The sequence below is a fragment of the Equus quagga genome, chromosome 10 (assembly GCF_021613505.1).
Source record: "Equus quagga isolate Etosha38 chromosome 10, UCLA_HA_Equagga_1.0, whole genome shotgun sequence".
In the NCBI taxonomy this organism is placed as follows: Eukaryota; Metazoa; Chordata; class Mammalia; order Perissodactyla; family Equidae; genus Equus; species Equus quagga.
In genome coordinates, this window is record NC_060276.1 from 10293896 (window position 1) to 10319872 (window position 25977).

The following is a 25977-nucleotide window of genomic DNA, read 5'->3' on the forward strand; positions in this document are numbered from 1 at the left end:
GCTTAGCATTCACTGATCTCTACTGTGAATAAGACAGATTACATACCTATCATCTCTGCTATCCATAGAACATGTTGAATTCAGGGACCATATCTTACTCATCAATACAGTCCCTAATTCCCCACAAAGTGCTTGAAGGGTAATAGAGATCCAATAAATAATTTTTGATTAGTTAAGTGGTGTAAGCATGAAGTGATTAGTACTGAAAACAAAAATGTGCAAAAATTAAAACATGGACTAGACAACATTTGCAGCTATGCACTGATCTGGTTCCATGTCCCCCAGCCCAAATGTGGTGTATAGGGGGACTCAGCAGATAAGAGTAAGAGGTAAAGCATTAGTTCCTTCCAGATAACGCCAGGGGTTATTCTCTTGCATGACAAATTTCTCAGGTCTCAGTATGGATAGCAATGGCCCCCATATGTACAAAGTGTCCTTTGCATGTAGCGTCTCAGTGCATCTAGTTACAGTTGATTGACAAGTAGTTCTTTTTTAAATCTTAATTTGCCAAAAATCAGAGCAAAAATATGAATATATTTTGAGGGTTTTAAGTAGGCAGATGACTCAGTGTGAAGAAGCATGTTTGAAGAGTTGAAAACACTTGAGTGGTGACACACGTTACCATCTTTGGAGGCCCACACATGATGTGTGATTTGACATGACATGCAAGATAGAATTACAACCATAATAAGTTGCATAAACAGGAACAGGAGGGTCAATGCAGTCTTACATATGACACATGAGCAAAGTTTACATGAACAGTTTGGTACCACTTCACAGTAATTCATATCAATGGTTTACTTACAAAAACAAGCATGAGGATTGTAATTTGAAACCTGCTAAACACTCTTAGTGTTGCTTTGTAGAGATATCATCTGAGAAACAGAGAAAGGAAAGTAATTGTACAAATGTCTGAAAATCAATTGCTCACAATATAAGGCAAGAAGAACAGTGTGATTATTCCACATGGCAGTGCCGTGTGTCAGTTTCTTATTTCTGGGAAAAATATATATACATATTCTATATTGGATAAAGTGCATGGTGAGATGTTAGAATGTTCCCTGATAGAAGGCACTGACACCAGGGCATGAATGTTGGATCCTTAGGCAAAGTGTACGAATTTCAGGAAGCATATGCTAGAGGCAGTACTTCTAAACACTTAGGAAATTCCCTAATCTGTGTGTTGTGTGTAGGGTTGGGTTGAAAAGAAGAAGAGAACTTGAGGGTCTGGTGTTTATTTAGAAAATATACCACATTGGAATTGTCTACCTGAGGTATGTTGCCTTCTATTTGATTACACTTAAGACATGGAAAGAGAAGGGAGTAAACAGGGGAGAAAATAAAGTTAGATAGACATATATAAATTCTATGTATATTTTAAATATACTTAGTATGAAGTAACATTTAATAGAATGTTGTCTACTAAGTGAAATAATAAGAATAATAATTAGTACATCAAATATGCATCTATAAATAGATAATGCAAACATGCTTGAGGAAAGAATGTAATCCATTAAGCAACTTTAACAAATATCACAATGTTCCTTATATTAACAATTTATTTGATATACCCTTCATGGATAGTCCAAAAGGAAACTTTCATTCCACTCATATGAAAGTATAAATTCGCACTGATGAAACTTTAATCCATGATGTGCTGAATGATTCTCCTGCAGCAAGTATTATGAAGATGTTCTTAGAATTTGCATTACCATTTAACTCAGGTTATCGCTTATTTAATACAATGTGTCAGGTACTGTTCTATGTGCTTTACAAATATGAATGCAATTCCTCATTATAACAACTTTCTGAAGTGGATATTATTATTACCCGTGATTTACAGATGAGTGCAGTAAAGTTCAGAGTGGTTTGAAATAATGCTCAGAGTCACAGAGCTGGTAAATGGTAAAGCCAAGATTCAATTGAAAGTAACCTACCTCCAGAGTGCTGACTCTTAACCACCATCAGAAATGTCTCATATTGTGTTCAACTATCAACCTCACTTCAAATCAGAATGAAAAAGTGAATCTTCAAATCTCTGCTCCAGTACTTCCTGCCTGTGAGACCTGGTGTGCTAGGATTAGCAATGACCCTTGAATGTTTGACTTGATAAAATATTAATTCTTATCACTCAATCTCAATTTTTGTTTGGAGTGACTAGTTTCCATTTGGGGAAAATGTCAATTGTTTATATCTTTTTTATCAGAAGATACATGTAGTTTTTTTTAAGACTAAGTAAACATGCACTGATATTAAGGAGGTCCAGGATTGAACGTTAATAGGTCAACTGCAGACCTTTGAGTATACTGTTTCCTCTGTCCTGTCTCTTTATAGAGCTGCTTCTTGCTAGTCCTTTAGGTCTCAGCCAACAAGTGGCTCCCTTAGAGAGGCCCTTCCCAAGTCCCTACCTGAAACTCCCACTCCTCTCTCTCTCTCTTTCATACCCCACCCCCGACAAAATCACTGGCTATCACAGCATCCTGTCCTTCTTCATAGCACTACTTACTATCTGAAATCATGTTTATTCCCTTTTCTGTTCCCTTCCCCTCCCAACATAAGCCCCATGGAGTCAGAGTCTTGACTGCTTTTACTCACCTCTATATCCTCACTGTCTATCTAAGCACATGTGTGGTACTCAGCAAATATGTTTTTGAATAATGGAATGAGGAGACAAGAGTAGAATTTCACAAAACGATGCTAGCACTTACTGGAAGCAATGAAAGAGGCAGAGCAGGGAGAGATTGGAGTGCTGTGGAACACAAATGTCTCTGTTTAATCAAGAGTGCCTAAGCATTCATCCTCTTCATGAGTTCACACTCAATCGCAGGAACATGGGGAAACTTCAAGTTACTTTCCAGAGATGGAGCTACTCACGGTAGCTAAATCAGAAACCCTGAGGACTGATTAATCTCTAAAAGACAAGACACCCCTCTGGCTAACTTTTCTACAGTTTCTCTTCAGTGGAGAGCAGGTAGTAGTCACCATCTTTCTTTCACTAGTCCACAAAACAGTTACTATCCATCACAAAAACCTGACCATTCTTCTCTCCAGCCTGGATGATTTCATCTGACTCTTCTTTCATATGTTTCTTTTTGAGTAATTCTGTAATCCTTGTGGTGATTTTTATGCTAGGCCTTTGCAAAGAGAAAGCAAGGGCACAGTGTAGTCACTATTAGCGTCTGAGGGCCCAAGCCCTGCTCCTTTGAGCCTTTATCCCTGTCTTTGAGTTTCCTTGGATTTGCAGCATTTGCGGATCCAAGGCTCCTTTCAAATGAACAGTTCACAGCTGGCATCCATTTTCACTGTTTCTTCTGAATCTTGTTTCAGTAGGTTCTTAACAATATGGTCCTCCTGAATTTTTCATTCTGTGGGATTGATACCTCTGGGACTAACAGACTGTGACTCCCCTCGTGTGCTCTTGGGGCTAGGAACCCTGAGTGAACATTTGATTTGCAGATTTACCCTGCTCCTTAGAGACGTCAGAACTGATTTTTTTTCCTTTTCCTTCTGGCAATCATTTAATACCTTTCTTCAAATATAATCAGCCTTCTCTACAAGATGGTGAAAACAAAGTGGGTGTCCGCCTGCCATTAACTCCACAGTTGCAAGTCCCCTCTCCTTCACAGTTCATTGTCTTAAATGATAGTAAGGTAGTATAAAAAAGGACTTCCTTGCACAATAAGAGTGAAATGTATTTATGGGATAGAAGAGCCATCATATGACAAAGAGTCATGACTAAGTATACCTGACTAGTGGAAGGGGAGAAAACATTTCTCATTTTTTGTTTACAAGGATATTGGACACTTTATTAGAATCTAAGTTTTAACCTTTCCTATCATCAGGAAAGACATCTAAAGTAGAAAATACATAATATTTGTGACAACTTGTAATGGAAGAAAGATTTGCAATATATGAGGAAATGTTTCCACCTCCAGGATAAACAAAAGGTCTGGCAAAGCTCTTTGTCTAACCACATCCAATTATTATTTCATACAAAAGAGAACACCTGTGATATTGGCTGTTAATTTAAAATAGATCATGCTCAAGATGAATACATATATTAGAAATAGTTTTGTATCATGGAAGAGTTTTTAATTATATTGCATGCCCTTCTATTATCTATTGAAAAAACATTTGTATTTAACAGAGTTAATTACTTTCACACATAATTATTGATTACTTACTATGTACTGAGCATGATTTCAGGTACCAAGGTACAGCAATAAGCAAAATTGTCAAAATCCTACTATCATTCTAGTGGAGGAAGACAGACAGTGAACATAATAAATAAATTCTGTGGGTTGTTGGCATATGATAACTGCTGTGCAATAACAAGTAGAACGAGGTAAGGAGGATTAGGAGCGTAGGAGTGGGAACAGAGAGATGCAGGTTGCAATTTTAATTATAATGTTCAGGGTATTCCTATCCAAAAAGAGACATTTGAGCAAAGACATGAAGGAGACAAGGGAGTAGTCAACTGGCGATCTGGGGAAGAAACATTCCAGGCAGAGGGACAACACTAAAAAAAGGCCCTAAGGCAGAACCTGCCTAGCATATCCAAGGAAGCCACATAAAATGAAGGAGTGGGAGAGCATTAGAAAATGAGGTCATAGTGCTAACAGGAGGCTGTGAGAAAGTGGGAAGGCAGGACTAGCCAGGGCATAGGCTTCTGGTAAACCAAAAAACTCAAGTGCAGACAGCCTGCTGGAAAGTCTGCCCTCTGCACACCCTGGCCTAATTCAGTAGGAGCTCTTCTGCCTGGACACAAGTTCATAGAATTGCTTCGATTTGAACACTGTAATTTTTCATAATGAATCTTCATCAGCATGGAGTATTCCAGTACTGCTTGAGGCACCAAAAGTGGTCATACCACCTAAAAATGTAACAGACATCACTACTGTTCATTAAGCAACATAAAACCCTCTAATCCTGTCCCTGGGAACAAAAGAAAACAAGCAACAAGCAAAATAACAACTATAATCACTATAAAATTTTGTCTCTTATGAGGCTCACATTTTAAGCCCTGTGGGGCATTTCATATACATGTAAGTGAATGACTTTATCAGCGCATTTCCTGAAGGTGTTTTTTGGGGTCTTTGAGTCACTGAAGGCTAGATTTGACAGAACTAATGTGAGAGCAGGAGGCAAATGGGATTGTAGGGTATTGCTGACAGAACATATAGACAATGCTTGAGAGGTCAAAGGCAGTAAACAACTTTTTCAGCTTTGAATGTTGGCTGCAGGCTGAACATCCGACTCCCAAATGGTCTCAGTTAATAACTTGGTCTCACAGCATGAAAATTTGTTAAGTTTTGCTGATCACTCAATAGTTTTGCCAAACAGTTTCTCAATCTTCCTTTAATATTACGCCTCTAAGGTGAAATGTATGTGAAAACTAGCCACCAAACTGGAGTTCGATCAAGGGATCAGTCATGATTACTGTGGTGGTGGAAAGGTGAAAAAGAAGGGTAAGTAAGGCCTCTTGCTTTTTGTAAAACAGAAAGCCCCAAAACAGCAACCTAGCTGGAAAGATGACCTTTGAGGTCAAGTGAGTTGACTCCAGGGGAAATTGTGAGCGTGGAACTAGGATCAGAAGGCTTGATGTAGCACGTGTGTTCATAATGTGCAAGAGGAATACAAACTGGCTGGTTACCTAACACTGCACGGCTTTTCATCTTTTCATTTACATCTGACAATGTTGGACTTTACTTGAGCCCAGTGCTCCTGGAAAAGATGGAGATTAGGAAATCACCTCACTTTTCCCCTTCTCCTCATGTCTTAGCTAAGATTCACAGATGACCCCCTTGCTTTACCTAAGACCAGACCAGAGAAAGGTCTACCAAATTCCCATTTGTTGTCTTATAAATAGTTAGCTGAACTGTTTGTGGCCACTGACCAATCTAGACAAAGTACCTGGTGACTTCATCAAACTTTGGTAGATCTTCTCTTCTTCCCCCAGCCAGCCTTGAAATGCAGAGCATCCCTCCTTAAGGGCCCCTCCCAAGAATAGGGTATTCCCGATCCAAAAGAAAACATTTCCTGCTCAATTATCTAATCATGCTACCCACTCCTCCCACTTCACCATATCTGATTCTTTCTCACCTTGTTTATCCATCACTTTAAATGAAAATTCCTCGTTGCCTGATCTTTGAGACATTTGTAGATTTTACGGTTAGCGTGTCCTCCTTATTCCAATATTAACTTCCCTTGATTGCAATAACCCTTTCCAATAAAGGATGTCCTTGCCTAACTCTGCAAAAGATTTTTGCTTGACACATCCAAACAAAATGCAACAGAACTCTGGGGGCAAAATCACAGAAGAATGTATTCCTTGGTTGGTTAATATCAAATGTCTTGCCAATCCCTTACTAACACATAGACTGATTTTATCGGATAGCTTCTTGAGGACAAAAGGGTTTCGAAAGTATATACATGTTCGAGTGCTCCCATATCTGTACATTAGGGTAGGGCTTTGTAGGGAAAGCTAGGAATGAGAACAATAATAAAAAAAGAACATAGACATTACTATGTTCTGAATGTTTATATCCCCCCAGCGTTCATATATTGAAATCCCAACCCCAAAGATGTTGTATTAGAAGGTGGGGTTTGGGGGATGTGATTAGGTCATGAGGGTGGAACTTTCATGAATGGGATTAGTGTTCTTATAAACGAGATCCCACAGAGCTCCCTAGCCCCTTCTGCTATGTAAGAATACAGTGAGAAGGAGCCAGCTATGAACCTGAAAGTGAGGCTTCTCTAGCCACCACACTGAATCTGCCAGCTCCTTGATCTCGGGCATCTCAGCCTATAGTACAGTAAGAAATAAGTTTCTGTTGTTTATAAGCTACCCAGTCTCTGGTATTTTGTTATAGCAGCTCAAACGACTTAAGACAGATATGCTTGGTTTATAGGTGTTAACGACCCTCCCCCCTCACATCTCAGACCTAGAGAAATTCAGATCCTGAGAGAAAAGGGTTTAGATTTTCCTCATTTTTATAGTAATTTAACCCAGAGTTATGTTGGTTAGACTTTAGCATATATTTAATATGTTTAGCAATTAAGCACTTACAATGCATAATATTTTTTAATGTGATTTTGAGCTATTTTCTTGCTAATTGTAGTTAAAAAAATCCCCAATATCTATAGTTAATCCAATTAAGGATTATACTGCAAAATGTGTTAGAGAGTTGTTCCAACAATTTGTTGCCAATTATTTCTCAGGAAAAAACATGTCACTATTTATTTCAGAAGGAAGCCTGGCATGTGCATTTCATGAATGCCATTTCTTGCATGAGCTTGTCTATCAATTTCAATTCATTTCAAGGGATAAAGAAAAATCAGTTGTATCTCAGAGCCTTGCAATTCAAGCACCACATCATTGTCTCATGTTGTAGTTATGGTATCAACCTCTTTAAATCCATAATTCCTCTTTCATTTTTTGTGACATTTGTTATATTCTTCAGTTAATCTTCCACTTAGCTGTTTAATGTTTTTCTCCAGATTCCTGACATTAATTCAGCTGAGTTTACGGGTTCATTTCAGCTGCTGTCAAAGAGATTTGAAATCCAGTCTTATACACGAGAGTGGAGGTCTACCAAATTTTCTTTAATTTGGGGAATTATTATTTAATTTTGTAAAAGTTATCCCAGAAGGTAACACAAGAACAAAATCTAAATCAATATCCACAAATGCCACAGCCTAGAATTATGTGTCAATTAGGGAGAAATGTGATTTTGAAAGGCCCCTTAAACAAAATAATTATTGGCCATCAAAAGGGAATGTATCAAAATAAGTCAAAATAGATCAAATCAGTGCTGGCCCTAGGTTCATCACGAAAGGATTGACAAGGGCAAAAGCCAAGCAAAAGTAATTAAACCACACCAAAATAGTATATGAAGACTGACAAGGAAGGAGTATCCAAATCAAGCAATTCTCTTGCATGTGCCTGGAACTCTTTACTCTAGTGTATATCTATGACACAGAAAACAAATCACTCCAGCAAAAGAAACAGTTATGCTTCAAAGCTTTCCTTCTCGTTATTATTCTTAATTGAGAACTATTTCACTATAGTATTGCTGGTAGAGATTAGTAGTCCACAGCACAGGCCCTGGAGTCAGACTATCTGTATTCAAACAAATCCTGGTGCCATATCTTTACTAAGAGTGTGACTTTGGGCAAGTCACTCAACATCCCTGCACTTTACTTGTATCATCTGTGAAACATACATAAAAGTAGCCACTTCCCAGGATTGTACAGTTTGACTGAGTAAAGACATGTAACTCACTCCGAATAATGCCCAACCTGTAGTAAGCCCTCAATAAAGGTTGGCTAATCTCATTGGCGTATGCCCATCCCTTTTTCCAGAGAATGAAACACGCCAAATAGAAGGCAGTCAGTAAATATTTGGAATTTTTAGCAATTTCAGGTCATAAATGTCTATGTTGTTTTCCAATGTGCAGAGATAAATACTTAAAATAGAAGTGATATCCACAAAAATGGCAGAAGAAGGAAATCTAAAATGCCAACCCTTCACAAGAGCAACATAGAAGCTGACAAAAACTGTCAGATTCAACTTTTTTGGAACTTTGGAATCTAAACTTACAACAACTAAGGAAATGCTCAGTGAAGAAAAAGACTGCTGAATTTTGGTGAAAGAGCTCTGTGATATTTAAATTTACCCTGTAACCATCCCCTACACCCCAGTGTGGCAGCAACATTGAATGGCAGACACATGCCAAGTGCAGGTTGCTGATACCAGAGGAAGCAATAAGGATTTTCTTCTTAAAAAATTGTCATTGTGTGTTTTGATCTTGCTCCCTAAAGGATTGGTTCAAGTGTTTGCTTTTGTTTTGTCAACTTTAGAGCTTCCCCAGAACCCAGGTGGCTTCCTGGGAAATGTTTGTCAAAAATATTTAAAAGTAAATATATTAGCCTGGGACAAAAAGCAATAGTTGGGGTAAGAAAAACACCAAAAAACCTAGGACATAAGAATTTTGGGAAGGAAAGTATTTGGAGAATAAAGACTGAAGAGCTCCCACAAATTCTGGAGACTCTAGGAGTCTACAGGAGTTCCTAGGACAGAGCACAACCTCAAAATTGACTTGAGAAGACCCTAAGCTCTCACCACTGGTGGATTTTCAGGTTCTATGCAATTAAGGAGTGAAGGCTAAGGCAGAGTTTTAAACTCCCTGCTAAGCAATGAAGGAGGGTCTTGGGACATGGCCATGTCCAATCTGCAAAGACGGGAAGAATTTTTGTTTGCTTTGGTTTGATTCGTGGTATTTAAGAAAATCTCTGTCAAATCATCAGCTACAACTCAAGTAATGGAACAGAGACCTCAGTGGCCACACAAAGGAAATAATACTAATAGAAAATTAGAAAAGAAATGTTAGTAAACAAACAACAACCACCACATAAGCAGCAACAGGAAACCCTAAGGAAGGGGGGGAATCTAATTTCTAGGTTTGCATATTATAGTATTCAAAATGTTCACTTTTCAAAAAATTTTCAAAAAAACTGAGGAATGTAAAAAAAGAAAACACAAAGAAAATATATCCCTACAATCACAGTAAAAAGAACAAAATACCCAGGAATAAATTTAACCCAAGAGGTGAAAGACCTGTACACTGAAAACTATGAAACATTGTTGAAAGAAATTGAAGAAGACACAAAGAAATGGAAAGATATTCCATGCTTATGGATTGGAGAAATTAACATAGTTAAATGTTCATACTTCCTAAAGCAAGCTATAGATTCAATGCAATACTTATCAAAGTCCCAATGACATTTCACATGCAAATAGAACAAAGAATCCTAATTTTATATGGAACAACAAAAGATCCTGAATAGTCAAAGTAATCCTGAGATAAAAGAACAATGCTGGAGGTCCTGATTTCAAAATATACTACAAAGCTATAGTAATCAAAACAGCATGGTACTGGCACAAGAACAGACACACATATCAATGGAACAGAATAAAGATCCCAGAAATAAACCCACATATCTATGGACAGCTAATCTTTAACAAACAAGCGAAAGAACATACAATGGAGAACAGAAAGTCTCTTCAATAAATGGTGTTGGGAAAACTGGAAAGCCACATGCCAAAAAATGAAAGTATATACAATACACAAAAATTAATTAAAGATGTATTAAAGTCTTGCATGTTAGACCTGAAACCATAATACTCCTGGAAGAAAAATAGCCAATATGCTCTTTGACACTGGTCTTGGCAGCATCTTCTCGAATATCACATCACCCCAGACAAGGGAAACAAAAGAAAAAATAGACAAATGGGACTATATCAAACTGAAAAGCTTCTGCACAGCAAAGGAAACCATCAACAAAATGAAAAGTCAACATAACAATTGGGAGAAGATATTTGCAAATCATATATCTGATAAGGGGTTAATATTCAAAATATATAAAGTACTCATACAACGCAACAATAAAAAAGCAGACAACCCAATTAAAAAATCGACAAAAGACCTGAACATTTTCCTGAAGAAGATACACAGGTGGCCAAGAGCACGTGAAAAGATGTTCAACGTCACCAATTATTAGAGAAACGCAAATCAAAACCACAATATCACCTCATGTCTGTCAGAATGTCTATTATTAAAAATATAAGAAATAACAAGTGTTGGATAGGCTGTGGACAAAAGGGAACCCTCATACACTGCTGGTGGGAATACAAACTTCTGCAGCCAAAATGGAAAACAGCATGAAGATACCTCAAAGAACAAAGAACAGAATTGCCATATGATCCAGCTATTTCACTTCTGGGTATTTATCCAAAGGAAATGAAAACACTAATTTGAAAAGATATTTGCACCCCTATGTTCATTGCAGCATTATTCACAATAGCCAAGACTTGGAAGCAATGCAATTTCCCATCAGTGAGTGAATGGATAAAGAAGATGTGGTGTATATTCCATATATACACAATGGAATACTATTCAGCCATAAGAAGGATGAAATCTTGCCATTGTCTACAACATGAATGGAACTTGAGGGTATTATGTTAACTGAAATAAGCCAGACTGAGGAACCATATAATTTCACTCATATGTGAAAGATAAGAACAGCAACAACAACAACAAACAAATACATAGATATAGAGATTAGATTGGTGATTACTAGAGGGAAAGCAGGTGGGGGAGAGTGAAAGGGCACGTGTATGGTGATGGACGGTATTTAGTCTTTGGGTGGTGAACATGATGCAGTATACATAGAAACTGAAATAAAATGATGTACACTTAAATCTTATATAATGTTATAAACCAATGTTACCACAAGGAAAAGAAAATATATCCCATCCACAAGAAAGAAAGAAATTAATAGAAACTCTCCCTATGAAAGCCCAGCCTAGAATCATTTTTTCATGTGAAAATAGTTATAATTTTTCTCTAATACAGACAAAGAAGAGTTTCCCTTTTTCTGTTTTCAAGTGTACAATACATACATAAAGACATCTTTAGATTATCTTAAACCATTGTGATACATGTGATTTATCAAAAGAGAAACTTTCCATTTAAAAATTGCTTAATTTTATTTTTCATTCTTCAGATTATCATCTTTAGACGTCTTGACACAAAATTCATCAGCAGTTTGAAGGACATAGTTTTCCAACAGCAGTTTCCAATGACATTTTTTGGGGATCAATACAAATTAACTCAAAGAGCAGATAACACGTTCTGTCACTGTGTGCTTGTGAATTAACAGTACTCCTGAGAGTTAAATTATTTCAGTATTCAGGGGAAGAATTAATGATGGAATGGCCTTGTTACCCTTTTGAAATAAGAAGTTAGTTGTAAGGGAGGAAGGCATTTCCTCTACCCACTCTGGGTCCTTCTGGATGGAAAATGAATTAAATTCACATGACAGAATAACAGGAGAAAATTAAACAAAGCTTTATAACATATATACATGGGAGAGGCTCAGGAAAACTGAGCAACTCACCAAAATGGCTGAAGCCACCACCTTAAATATCATCTCCAGCTAAAGGCAAAGGAGAATGTTGGGGGTGCAGGGAGTCAGTTATGGGAGATTACCAGAAAAGTACAGTAAACAAGCGTCAGGTTATTATGCAGATTTAAGACCTTGCCTTCTGCATTAATTGATAGCTTCTAGAGATAAGGTCATCCCCCCTTCTTCCTCGTACATTGAGGGAGACACTTTTACAGATGGAGATCTAACAAAGGGTAATTAAATTCTACTTTTCAGAGTTTCTTTCCTGTCTGCATCTTTTAAAAGTAATGAGCCCAAAATAATCCTCATGCCAAGAGACGTATCTTGCGGTTACCAACTCCAGTCCCCTACATAGTTTTCCTGTAGTACTCTAATATGTCTATGCATGTGTTTTTAATAAGCACTTTTATGAGCTCCAGATAGAAGGACATGAAAGTGACAGAAAATGTTTTGAAACCACCAGTAGTAATGACTCACAGAAAGATATATCATAGTTGGTTAGTCTGGAAAATATATGCTGTATCTGAAATTATTTAAACACATCAGAAGAAGCATAGAAACTTCTGACATCAATACTGTCTACTATCCAAAGTGACTTTTAGAGGACTTTTTGTTTGGAAAATGATGATGCTATTCACTGTGGAATGATAAATAAGGCACAAGAATTAGATCTGTCATTGATCACTAATAACTGAAAATCTGAAATCCAGTTTACAACCTTCTGGCATTCAACAACTCATACAGTCTGTCCCTAGTTTACTTTCCAGTTTCATTTTTAACTGTTCTTTGTTTGAAACTTTCACTCTAAGCAAACTGGTCTAATTACTGTCTGCTGACACAATTTATACTTTTCCAACTCTATACATCTTTTCAGAACACTCCTTTCTGTTATGTGCTTACCACACCAGCTCCCCAAATCTTGCTCCCACTCCCACTCTGACTCTCCTGTTTCTGCCTGATAAAAGCCTAAAGCTTCGCAAAAGAGGTATCACTGCCATATCCTCTCTGAAAAGGAGGTGTGCGTCTTTCATTCAGCATGAGACAAAAACATCTAGTGTTAGTTTCATTTCAATATAAACTGGAAGAGAATTCTTGATGTTTCACTAAGCATCATAGCTCTGGAGTGATTTGTTCTTGGTTAAGGCAATACCATTGACTTCTATCCTGTACTTCCTTCACCCGTAAAACAAGCCATTATCTGATAATATACCTTTCTTTTTCTTACAATAATTTTCATAATTTTCTTAGTGTGCAGCCTATCCCTAATCTTTTAATTGTTCTGTACATAGAGAAGAGATGCAAGTGTCAAGATGTGTAGAATGGTACAAAAAACTACAGAGCTGATTCACAGAGGACAACCAGAGGTCAGCTGCTCATGAGCAGACAACAAAAATTTCTCAACTAAGGTTTTTGTTTGTTTGTTTGTTTTTGCTGAGGAAGGTTCACCCTGTGCTAACATCCATGCCAATCTTCCCCCACATTGTATGTGGGTTGCTGCCACAGCATGGCTGATGTGTGGTGTAGGTCCAGCCCTGGGATCCAAACCTGTGAACCCAGGCTGTGGAAGGGGAGTGCACCAAACTTAACCTCTATGCCATGGGGCTAGCCCCACAACTAAGGGTTTTTGAAGTTACAGTGGTACAGAAATTCATCTCATTTTTCCTGATAATGAGAGAGATTATGGTGTGCTATATGGAATCTGAAAGGAGCAAAGGATTTTTAAATGTAGGAAAAATGATTTCTTGGAACTTCATAAATCTTGGTCAAAAATTAAAATCGTTGAACAGTCTTGAGTTGTTGGCTGCTCTATCTTCCTTGTCACAGATTCATGAATGACAGCTTCATTTCACATGGAGCTTCATGAGAATGATAAAATCTCCCAAGTTAAAGAAAGCTACATTGGTATGTGACTGTCTTGAAGTTTCTCAAGGGCCCCAAAGAACTATACCTGCTGAAAAGGGTGTCCTGACACTGGCAGCAAGTGGCTTTTAGTCACTTAGTTTCATGTCTCATTTCTCTTCCTAAACTGTCAACTCTGGGTGATCTTTGATAGAGACTGAAATTTCTTATTTCACCTACCTGATTCCTGAGACTTATTTTCAAAATTAGGGGCTTAGAGTGTGTAGAGACTAGATAGAAAGGACAAAATTATGGGTTTTGTTGATGCAACTTTAGTAATAGACTTCTCTCACAGAAAAGGAATACGTGGAAATTCTCCATCAGTTCTATGCACTGTTATTTTCATTGTCAGCAAGGACTCGTGGGAGCATAGCAGTGGCCTGCTCATCTTCCACACTTTTTGAACTTGACTGAGGGGGAGCCCCTGACCTCCTTGGGATCTGGATCAGAAAATTCCTCCAAAGCTCCTCCTGCATCCATAGGAGAAATCAAGAAGATGTCTTTAATTTAGTTAAGACTGCCCAGTCTCAGACCTCCACATGTCTGCTGGCAGGAGTGAAAGGATGCTCAAGAACTTTATGCTCTTCTAATAAGAACTCCTCCCTTCCTCATCAACATTCACATTCTCAAATCTATTTTTTACCTTGGGATCATCAGGACAAATGTTATTATGTCTGTTTTCTTGATTTACGTTTATCAGTACACGAGGGCTAGAACTTCTCAGGATTCCAACCTGCAAATGACTCTGGGGCTGAGGCAACTCCCACACTTCACTCTCCTTCTCTCCTCTCCACTTTATTCTTCTCCAAATGTCATCAAGTGATAAATTAAGTATTTTACTAATTTATTTGCTTAACTCCCTCCACTAGACGAGGGCAAGGCTTTTTTTTTTTCTCTGTCTTCCCAAAGTACTCGAGTTTAAGTTAGAGTCCACTGTGAATGCACAAATGACACTAACAACAGTAAAAGAAATGTGCAATAAAAACTTGAGGGTCTCACCTTTTAAACTTAGTCATTGGTTTCAGCTTTAGAATGCTGGCGCCACAGAGGCAGGGACATTTCCCTTAGCGGATTGTAGCACAACCCACCAGTGGATTCAATCGCCAGTATTTGAGGACAAAATACCCGTTTTCTTTCTCTTCACAAGGAGTTAGTTCCTGCTTTAGCTAGTCCACCTCATCACATGGAAGCAGTTAACAGCGTGATTTGGATTTCCCTGTTATATGTATGGGATCTCAATGGAGAGAACGTCAATTTAGGGTGTTTTTCCATAATAACTGCATTAGAAATTCTTGCCTTGCGTGAAGAAATAAGCCTCGAGCTGTGTTCCGATTGCCAGATGGTCATTTCTTGTTACTACCTTAGTAATACGAAGCAATTATTTTAACTATTTTCCCAAACCATTATCCCTTCAATTTCATCTGTTCTTTTCTCTTGACATGTGAAGATTCAAGCACAAAAAGAAAAATAGGCCTATTATGGTCTATATTCTCTGGTTATCATACTACATTTTCAAATTTTTCTCAAAGGTCCAAATTTTGCCTTAGGATAGTCTAATATGACCATTTTATCTTTTCTGTCAGAGTTTTGCTTACACAGACAGATCTAGAATTTTTTTTTTCTTCTTTCCTTGAATAGACATCTCTTTTTTTCCAAATCTTTATATTCAATCAATATCTGATCAGGGTATTCATTAATTCATTCAATATAAATCTAATGAGTACTGACCATGTTGTAGGAATAATACTAGAAACAATCTTTTAAAGACACCTGTGAAAAAATCTCTATGGAGCTTTTAGGTGAATAGAGAGAGTCAACATTTTACAGATAAATTCAGCAGAAAGTGGGGTTACAAAAGAGTAAAATATTTCCTTTGTTGGGGGGACAGTATCAATTAACCATCAAACTAAGTAGTGAAAGACAGGTAAGGGGTTGAGAAGGATAGAGTCAGATGGAGCCTGTGATGCGAGAAAAGAGATGGTAAGAATTACGGCTGGAGAAGTTGGCATAAAGGACTAAGTGTGCCATAATAGAGAGTTTTGACTGTATTACCCAGGGAAATGGATTAAAAAATGAAAATTTCACCAGTCTGACAGATGACTGAAAGTAAGAAAGCTCATTCTGATGAAAAGGATGTAGAGCAAGGCTAGAGGGAGTGATATCATTGCACCTGCAATAGTCAGGCAGAGGGTGTTGCTGACATAAGTGATTTTTCCTTTATTATCCATTTCTAACCCATCACCACAGCCGTTTCAGTATTTAGAAGCAATAGATGAGGTCTGCAAGGAGGCATAGAGAGTCAGTGGTGGGGATCGCGTTGAGTTTTAATTTGCTGAGAGGATCTCCACTTGCAATAATTCAGCCCTTGCAGCATTTCTTGTTAGGCCCCAGAATGCCAGTATCGGGGCTAAAGTTTTTCCCAAGGAGTTTCTTGTAGAAACCTTATGAATCTTGAGGGTCTACTTTAAAAGTATGGGTGTTGGATCACCGGGGCAAGTCCACTTACATGACTGATTTGTGACTTCACTGACATGGATCTTTTGCTTTCTACTTTCTGACTCCAAGGGAAAAATGCTTCAGTAATGTCAAGATGGAAGGAAACATTTTGGACTACATGATTGTGATATTGTGATACCTCTAGTGGCAGGTCTGGCCTATGAAAAGGAGAACCTGGCTGAGATTTAAGTAATAACGCATGAAAATGGTGTTGAAATACAACAGGCAATAATATTCAATGTACTGGCTCATTGAAACATTTTCAAGAGGACAGTTTCCTCACCTTATCATATTCTACATGTATAAATTAAATAAGTTTTTCAGTTACTCTCCCATCACCTCAATTAGTTAAGGCTCCACTATACCTTTCACAAAAATTAATATTTTTTGAGGAAGATTGGCCCTGAGCTAACACGCATGCCCGTCTTCCTCTACTTTATCTGTGGGATACCTACCACAGCATGGCTTGACAAGCGGGATCCGAACCAGTAAACCCCAGGATGCCGAAGCAGAACGTGCAAATTTAACTGCTATGCCACCCAGCCGGCCCCTACAAAAATTATTTTTGTTTCATTTTGTGATTACCCTACTCGACCATGAGCCACCTGGAGCCAAAGACTATCTTTTATTTGCTATTGTGTCTGCAGTGACACCTTCTGGCATCCAGAAACCAACTGAATAAAAAAATGAATGCCATTTATTTGATCACTTTTCAACTTTCCATGATATATTTTTTACTACATGATCAATTTGCATGAAATAACCGTTTCCATCAACAATTTGCCTCACAGGAACAAGGACCATATCTTTATTTCCCCTTTATCTGGCACAGAGCATATGTTTCCGAAACATGAACTGAATTAAATTTATGAATTAAATGTTCTGATGATCTCTTGGGTAAGTGAATGATCAAAAGAGGGACATTGGTTTCACCTTTATCGTTATTATGAAATTATTTCATTCAGGTTATGGTAAACAAAGGACAAATTTGAAATTGAGTGCAAAATTGACAATGTAAAACCATGCTCCAATTAACTATATTCACTTCTGACAGGTCTTTACGAGTCATGAGATGGAGCTGCCCTGTGTAAGAAATGAATTATTTAATTATTGTAATAAACTTAGTGGAACACATTAGCCACTAAATGGAAAAACCAGCTAACTACTTTTACTACAGTACTCACATTGTACACACAGGCTTGAATGCACACATAGACACACACATTTCTCTTTTGTCCTAGTATGATCCTTGATTTTAATTGAGCTCCTAAATATGACTCTAGTGACTTACTAATTACTTTAAAACAAGTCGATTCATTTGAAAGTATAAATTTAAAAATTACATGAACGTTTATTTAAAAAAACATTTGGGTAAAGGTAAGGCATTAAAATCCCCTACAACAAGACCACTTGATTATGTATCTTACTCTGTGATTATAATAAAAACGAGGTCATACCTCTACACTATTTGGCACCTAGCTCTTTTCGTTTCTTTCCAAGCTACCAAATATTACAACACAGCATAATGTTAAGATCCTGAACCTTGGCATTTTACAGACCTAGTTTTGAATTTTTGGACAAGTCATTTATTCTATCAATTTTTTCATGGCAATATGGGGAAATAATTAGTCCCTGGTGTTGTGATGAGTAGAAAATGAAATAATGCAAATAAGACAAGTAATACATTATAAATAATCAATAAATAATGTAGCATTTCTTGGCATATAACATATCTCAATTTATTTAACTAGTCCAAAGCCAGTCAAAGTAACATCTAAATGGCTTTCAGTTTTCTCAATATTAGAAGCAAAGTACATGATAAATATCCTTGAATATTTATAGATACCTATTTGTCCAATTATTTTTATAGAATTTATTACTAGAAGTAAACTTGCTGAGTCCAAGGGTATATGCATTTTCAGGACATTCTGTTCTGCTAAATTGCTCTGCAGACTGGGTGTACCAATTTACACTGCCACCAGCAGGGTGTGAGAGTGCTCATTTCCCACGATTCTGTCACCACTGAATATATATCAAAAATCTTGCCAGTTCCATAGGGGGAAAATGTATCTCTTATTTTAATTTGCATTTTTAGTACTACTGAAATTTATTGACCATTTGCGTTTTTTATTTTGTATCTTCCTCTTATATCTTTTGTCCACTTTTTGCTTTATGTTGCTTTTTCTTTTCCCTACACACATCTTTTGTGTATTAAGGCTGTTTGCCTTCAACTTTAAATACATAGAAAAATTTCTCTAAATTTGTGTTTTCCTTGTAATTATGGTATTTTTTACAGACAGATATGTTCATACAATTAGGTGAATTTTTGAAAACTCTTCATATAATTGTATTGATATTGGAAAGAAACAGTCTAGGATTTTCACTGTAATTTTCAATATCTTCTACAAAATTTCCCCCTATATGTTGGGAATATTGTAAGTCAAAATACAACCTACATAATATACTTGCATTGCCTTCCATATATTATATTTTTATAATGATAAAACTAAAAATTTAATTATAAATTGGCTGCTAGCTCATCATTCTTGGAATTAACACATCATCAGGTTAAGTTAAATACCAAGGAATAGTCCTCCGAAGAACAAGGTGTTTATCACAAAACTCATCATAATTGAATCTGGCCCTGCCAACACTGAAACTTTACTCTTCACTATAGCAGAAATAAATTCACTTCACTATTCTATAATGGCATTGCCCTATAGTACATCTAAACTCATAATTTTTCAGCCATGATCCATTCAGTCATTCTTTCAGCAAACAAATACTGAGCTCCTACTGTCCCATTCACTAGGCTAGGCACTGAATTAAAGTAACAAACAAGACAAGCGAAGTCTCTGACCTTATAGAGCTTACAGTAGTCCCCCTTAATTTGTGGGGGATACTTTCCAAGACCCCCAGTGGATGCAAGTAATTGATGATAGTAACAAACCCTATATATACTATGTTTTTTCCTATACACACATACCTATGATAAAGTTGAGTTTATAACTTAGGCTCAATAAGAGATTAACAACAACAAATAATAAAAAGATAGAACAATTATAACAATATATTGCAACAAAAGTTACTGTAGATCTTAGCAACCTCACCATACGATTTTTTATCTTTCCTTATCAAGTTGAGAACTTCACCTTTCCACTTAAAGGAAGTACTTTATGGCTTCTCTTTGGCAAATTGCCAGCATCACTACTCTTGCACCTTGGGACCATTATTAAGTAATATAAGGGTGACTTGAACTTGAGCACTGCAATACCAAGGCAGCAGATCTTATAATCGAGATAGCTATTAAGTGACTAATGGGTGGGTAGTGTACAAAGCACGGATCTGCTGGACAAAGGGACGATTGATGTCCCAAGTGGGATGGAGTGGGACAGCAGAATTCATCATGCTACTTGGAATGGCAGTGCACAATTTAAAACTTATGAATTGTTTACTTCTGGAATTTTCTACTTAGTATTTTCACACTATGGTTGACTGGGTAACTGAAACTGTAGAAAGCGAAACCACAGATAAGCGGGGACTACTGTCTAGTGTTTTACAAGTGTAATTATGTAGAATGGGCTTTGAAGATTAAAAATAAAAATAAGAGGGATCATCCTGGTAGTGTAGTGGTTAAGTTCACACGTTCCACTTTACTAGCCTGGGGTTCGCAAATTAGGATCCCTAGCGTGGATCTACACACTGTTTGCCAAGCCATACTGTGGTGGCATCCCAAATACAAAATAGAGGAAGATTGGCACATACGTTAGCTCAGGGACAGTCTTCCTCGCCAAATAAATAAATAAAAATAAAAAAAATGTAAAACAGCTCTTGTGTTAATAAAAGCCCTCACTTAATATGAATTCACTATATACTGTCATATTCTACTTGTTTTATATGCAAATATATTAACTCATTTCATACTCCCAGCAACCCTAAAATGTAGGTTGTATTAAATTATTTTCATTTTACAGATGTGGAAACTAAAGCATAGAGATATGAAGTGACTTCAGTGTCATACTGCTAGAAAGCAAAGAGACTGAGTTTCAAACCCAGTAAATCTGACGCCTGAGTTCATTCTCTTAACCACTGTTTTAGATTCCCTCTGGAATGTGGTGCAATGTTTTCCTATTTTTATACAATTTATTTTAGATGTTTATTTTATGACTTTTAAAACATGACTTTATAATACTTCAGAGTTGATTTAACATAGAATACATATAAATAAAACTTTAATTATCTTAATTTCGCATGCTTTGACTGAAAGAATTCTCTACTTTAGCTCTTTTTAAAGGTATTTTTAATGATCATACTTTTGAATATCTATATCCATCCCTCCTTATCCCGGCCTCATGTCCATAGTTTCCTTAAGTATTCAAAACATATAGGAAAACCAGTATGTAAACAAAAATAACAAATAAACAACTTCAGCAGCCAAAATACGTGTCATAAGTTTATTCATGACAGAACATTTCAGGCTCTCAGTCAGAGGCACTTTAACTTTAGACAGAATTATAATAAACTTTAATAAGCTGCAGCAGATCGAAAGTAGAAGGGGGTTATAAAGAGAGGATTTTGACAGCCTGACTAGAATGAATAATACAGGAAAACCATAAATATGTCATGCAAAAGAAGTCAAAAGTATTTTCTGAGGCTACTTAGTGTAGGGATAAACCATCATAGTATAATAAGAAAAAAAATGAAGTTTCTAATGATAACCCACAATCATTAATAAAATGTTCAAGTTCAATCAATGTTGTTCAACAATTCAGTGAACTTCCACTAATAAGGACGTCTGATTAAAACTCAGTGTTGATGATGTGACAAAAAGGTGCATTCTCATATAAAGTATGTGTATATAAGGCAATTTGGCAATATTTGTCGAAAACATTAGTGTTCTCTTATCCAGTTTTCTCGATTATGCAAGTTATTATAAGGTAAAATGCAAATTTTTCTTAATAATTTTAATGTGTTTTCTAGGTTTCTCTGATTTTACCTGATTCTATTTTTTTTCAACTTCAATTCATGACTCAAAGCGTTATCTTTTATGAAAAAGAAATAGCTATAATCCTCATCTGCTGTCTTGAAGTTATTTAGTATGACAAGATTTGAAGCTGTTGACTCATATATAAGACTGTGGTTGACAGGGGCTAGTTAAATATAGTTTGCCAGTAATCTTAGGCTCATGATTGAAAATATCTTGTTGCTAACTAATTCTCTGGAAGTGTCACCACAGACTTGTATGATGCATCAGCTCCTGATGATGCCTTTTTTTCCTGAGGTGCTCGCAATCTAGAATGCTCTCTCTGAACCTCCATCCCCATACATCTTGTCTCTGTCTATTGAAAGTCTGCTCATTATTATTCAAAATACCACCTTCTCATGTAGCCTTTTCCAGTCCATGAAATGAGAGGCAGAATTGGGTAATGAGTGTAGGCTCTGCACTGAGACACCCCTGATTTCAAATTCTGGTTCTGCCACCCACCAGTTGTGTGACACTGAACAAATGACTTCAATACTCAGATCCTCAATTTCTTTATTGGTAAAATGTGGTTAACTGAAGGCCCTGCCTTATAGGATTGTAGTGAGGATTAAATGAGCTTGCTTTGGAAAGATACAAATTGATAAAAGTACTCTAAATCTATACTACATTCAATATTCCAATTGACTAAAGGAAAGGATTTTGAGATTCAGCTTCTGACACTTATGACAAAGTAATACAGACAAGGAGTTCAGGATTTGGGCAACACTATTATGCACATTTGGTGAATGTCCCAGTATGAATTTTTATTAGAAAAAACCAAGGGCACACTTACACAGGAATTTGCCATTTATATTAGAATAAATAGGTTGCAGGCCTGTACAACGTACCTCGCTCTACATGTTTTCAAAGGCCTATGAAGATTATGCAAATAATGGATGAGAAGGATAAAAGAAGGAGAAAAACCTTCGACGTGCAGTCCTTTCACACTTAACCTTTTTACTGGCCACCACTTGGGTTGACTCCTTGGGATGTGCTAAGCAAAGTGACATTTAATTCAGTTGACTGAAGAATACAGTCAAGTGCAGTGTTTAACACCAAAATTATGTCGGGACCTGCTCGGTTGGTGCAGTGGTTAAGTTCACATGTTCCACTTCGGTGGCCTGGCGTTGGTGAGTTTGGATCCTGGGTGTGGACCTATGCACTACTTGTCAAGCCATGGGGTGGCAGACGTCCCGCATATAAAGTAGAGGAAGATGGACACAGATATTAGCTTAGGGCCAGTCTTCCTCAGCAAAAAGAGGAGGATGGGCAGCAGATGTTAGCTCAGGGTTAATCTTCCTCAAAAAACAAAACAAAACAAAAAAGTTACGTCATTTACATTTTTGGGGGTGGAAAAAATTCTTCTTATAAAAAAAATGGCTGAAAAATGCTGAAAGCTGCCTTTGGCAAAATATCTTTCTGGCTTTTTTAGTTCTATTTCTACTTTCTCTCCCTTGCTCAACCCCTCACACCCTTCTCCAGGCTTGGCTAGGATGGGCTAAGGATGAATCAAAAGTAGAACAATTTGCTCTGCCTACCATAGGCATGAAGAAGACTCTGGAAATAAGAAACTGTGTAGGTGAGGGAAGGAAGAGTTTGAGGACAAGGCAAACAAAAGTCTGGTAATATGATCAGAAGCTGTGTTATAAAAATAAATAAATAAAAAGAAGCTTTGGAAATTCTCCATTGGAGAAAACGATCATAGGACTTTTATGAGTAGAGGATATTAATTTTAAATAGTATATATTTATTGTTTTCCTCTGCCATGTGATTCTCTCTACTACTGAGGATTTTAACAAAGTCTGCCATGCGCCTAACCTTCACCTAATGATACTTAAGTAGAAAGATCTGAATACTGTTCATCAGAGTGTTATTATAGGATAAACCCAAAAGACCAACGACCCTGGGCACCTGGGGCACCTCAGGAAGATGAAGACATCTACTCAGATTGTGAAGCGCTAGAGCCCTAACTTAATCCCGGATATTCAGACTCAAAATTTTTCATTCTTTTTACTACCACACATTGTCTTGTTAGGGTATTGTCCTTCCTGTGACCTCTAACAGTGCTTCCCATCTGAAGTGTCCATTTTTCCCTAAGCATTTATAGCCAAACTAATACTAATAACTTTTCATAGATAGGAAACAGATCTCTCCAATTAGATTAAAATCTTCATGAAGCCTTTCTTTCTTGGAATCCCGCAATGCACCCTCCAGTAGTAAAGTCAAATTAAATATTAGTTGGATGAAAACAACTTTTTATGTGTTTCTACTTTTGTGCCTGAAGGTCACAATTATAATGAAAATGTGTGTATAGTTAGAGGATGCATTCCGTGTTAGAAAATCTTACTTTGAATTCAAAGGCATTTTAACGAATATTGTCAGCTTTACAAGGAAACAATTTTCTTCATGTGTAAACTAGAAAAGCTCTGGGTTTTCCATATCACTGATAGCATGGTTCTTGGTTCATCACAACATAAAAAGAACATAACACACTGGGGTGTCGCTATAAAGATAATGTTTTTCTTCCAATTTTATCCTGGCAACACTCGGGAATCCTATCGCTGAATACAGATGCACACAGCTGAAGTAAGATAATGCCCATAAACCAATTCCTGAACAGATTTTTCAACAAACCCTTCAGACTCATTTGGTTATATTATTTAGTGAAACCGGGGGACTTCTAAATCTAAAATTCCTTATGAACTCAGTCCCATATTTTAATCTAAGCTTAATAATGATTGTTATGCTCCATTCAGCAGATATTGCCTGGTAGAAAGAAAAAAATAGATGAAATCAAAAGGCCAAATTCACAATGAAGATGTCTAGATAAATCTGCTACTCAAGAATCAAATGAGATGGTTTATTTCAGTTCCTACCTCTTTGATTTGCTTGCAGCATACCTTTGAGTCATGAAACTTCCAGAAACACAAGGGCTTCTCTCTACAAAAATGATTACCTTTGACTTCACAAAATGACCGTCTTCTAATACGCATTTCTCTAGGTAAATCCACGTCAATATAAAACATGCAATATTTTACACTGAGGGTGTAACATCTAAATCGGAAAAGGACTTACAGTGTGCAGAAAGGTAAGATTCCCATCCTTACCTTACATTCTACACCGGCACTGTCCAACAGAATTATCATGCAAGCCACAAATGTAAGCCACATATGCAATTTTAAATTTTTAGCAGCCACATTAAAAAAGGAAAATGAAACAAGTAGAATTAATTTTAGTAATATTTATTTATTATATAAAAATGTGATCATTTCAACATACGATCAATATAAAAAACATAAGTGAGATCTTTCACATTCTTGTTCCTAAACTAATTAGTCAAAATCTGATGAATATTTTATACTTACAGCTTATCTCAATTTGGACTAGCAACATTTCAAGTGCTCAATAGCCACACGCTCTAGTGGCCACCATACCTGACAGCACAATTCTACACTAAACCATTTAGGAACTAGGATGAGAAAGTAGATAATGCTTACCATCACCTCTCAATGGCAATACATCACTACCAAATACAAGGGCCTGCAGGTCTGTGACCAAGATGCAGGAATGGTAGCCGAAATCAGCTAAGAGCGACTATCCTGCAGAGAAAAATCTTGGCAGGGATGCTGCACCCACATAGCCATCAATTCCTTATTCTGGACAATGTACCAATTTAAAATAATATTTCTGCAAATATAAATGAGAATTCTCCACACTTTTTAATGTTTTTTGGTTTCTCTCTTCCCTCAGTACAAAAGTATCATTTTCACTTTGTCCAATGCTTTATTTCAGTTTTCCTCTTCACGATGCATAAATTTGTTCATTTGTTCTTTTTTCCTAGTTGAGTTGAGAGCACAATTCTCCATCAGCTCTGACTGTATGTTTTTAAATATTTACATACTTCCAAAAGCCTTTTGTCTCTCCTACCAAATTTAACTTTCCTCTCTTATTGTATCTCCTTTCCTCCCTCAATTCTTTCTTGAGCCATGTCTTTTTGTATCCTTTCCTCTGGTAAGCTTCATCAGCAAAGGATTGTTGATTTAACATCCTCTGCAATCTCTTCCCTGCTTCCTGTCTTCTTTTCTGACTTCACCAGGCCAATGAAGGAGTACTATCTTTTAGAATTTCCACAAATGTTGCAACTTCTGAAAAGCAATGGTATCAGCTTGGTCTTATTGGCAGTATGTGTTTGTGTCATACCCAGCTTAAACTGCATATAACAAAGGATATTTTTTAAAAAATAACATCATTTTCCCCAAAGTAGTATCAATCTAACTTCCTGGGGATGTAGACGCTTCTGCCACACATTTTGTCTTGTGATTCTGTTTGGATTCTCACAGATGGGATGAACCACCCTTGCAGCCTATCTCCCAAGCTGTGGCTGGCTAGAGCCATCTTGAGTCTATGCTTTCTGTTTAAAGACAGAAAATAAAGATGGAGTTGGTTGCTGACATTACAGCTGGTGTTCGTGAAGCTTTTTGTGAAAGTCTATTTAAATTCTGAACTTGACAGCACAGTTGTTGGTTTGTCAAAGCACTGCAAAATGAAAAGAGTCAGAAAATCTAAAGACCAGAATCATGGCAGTTTTT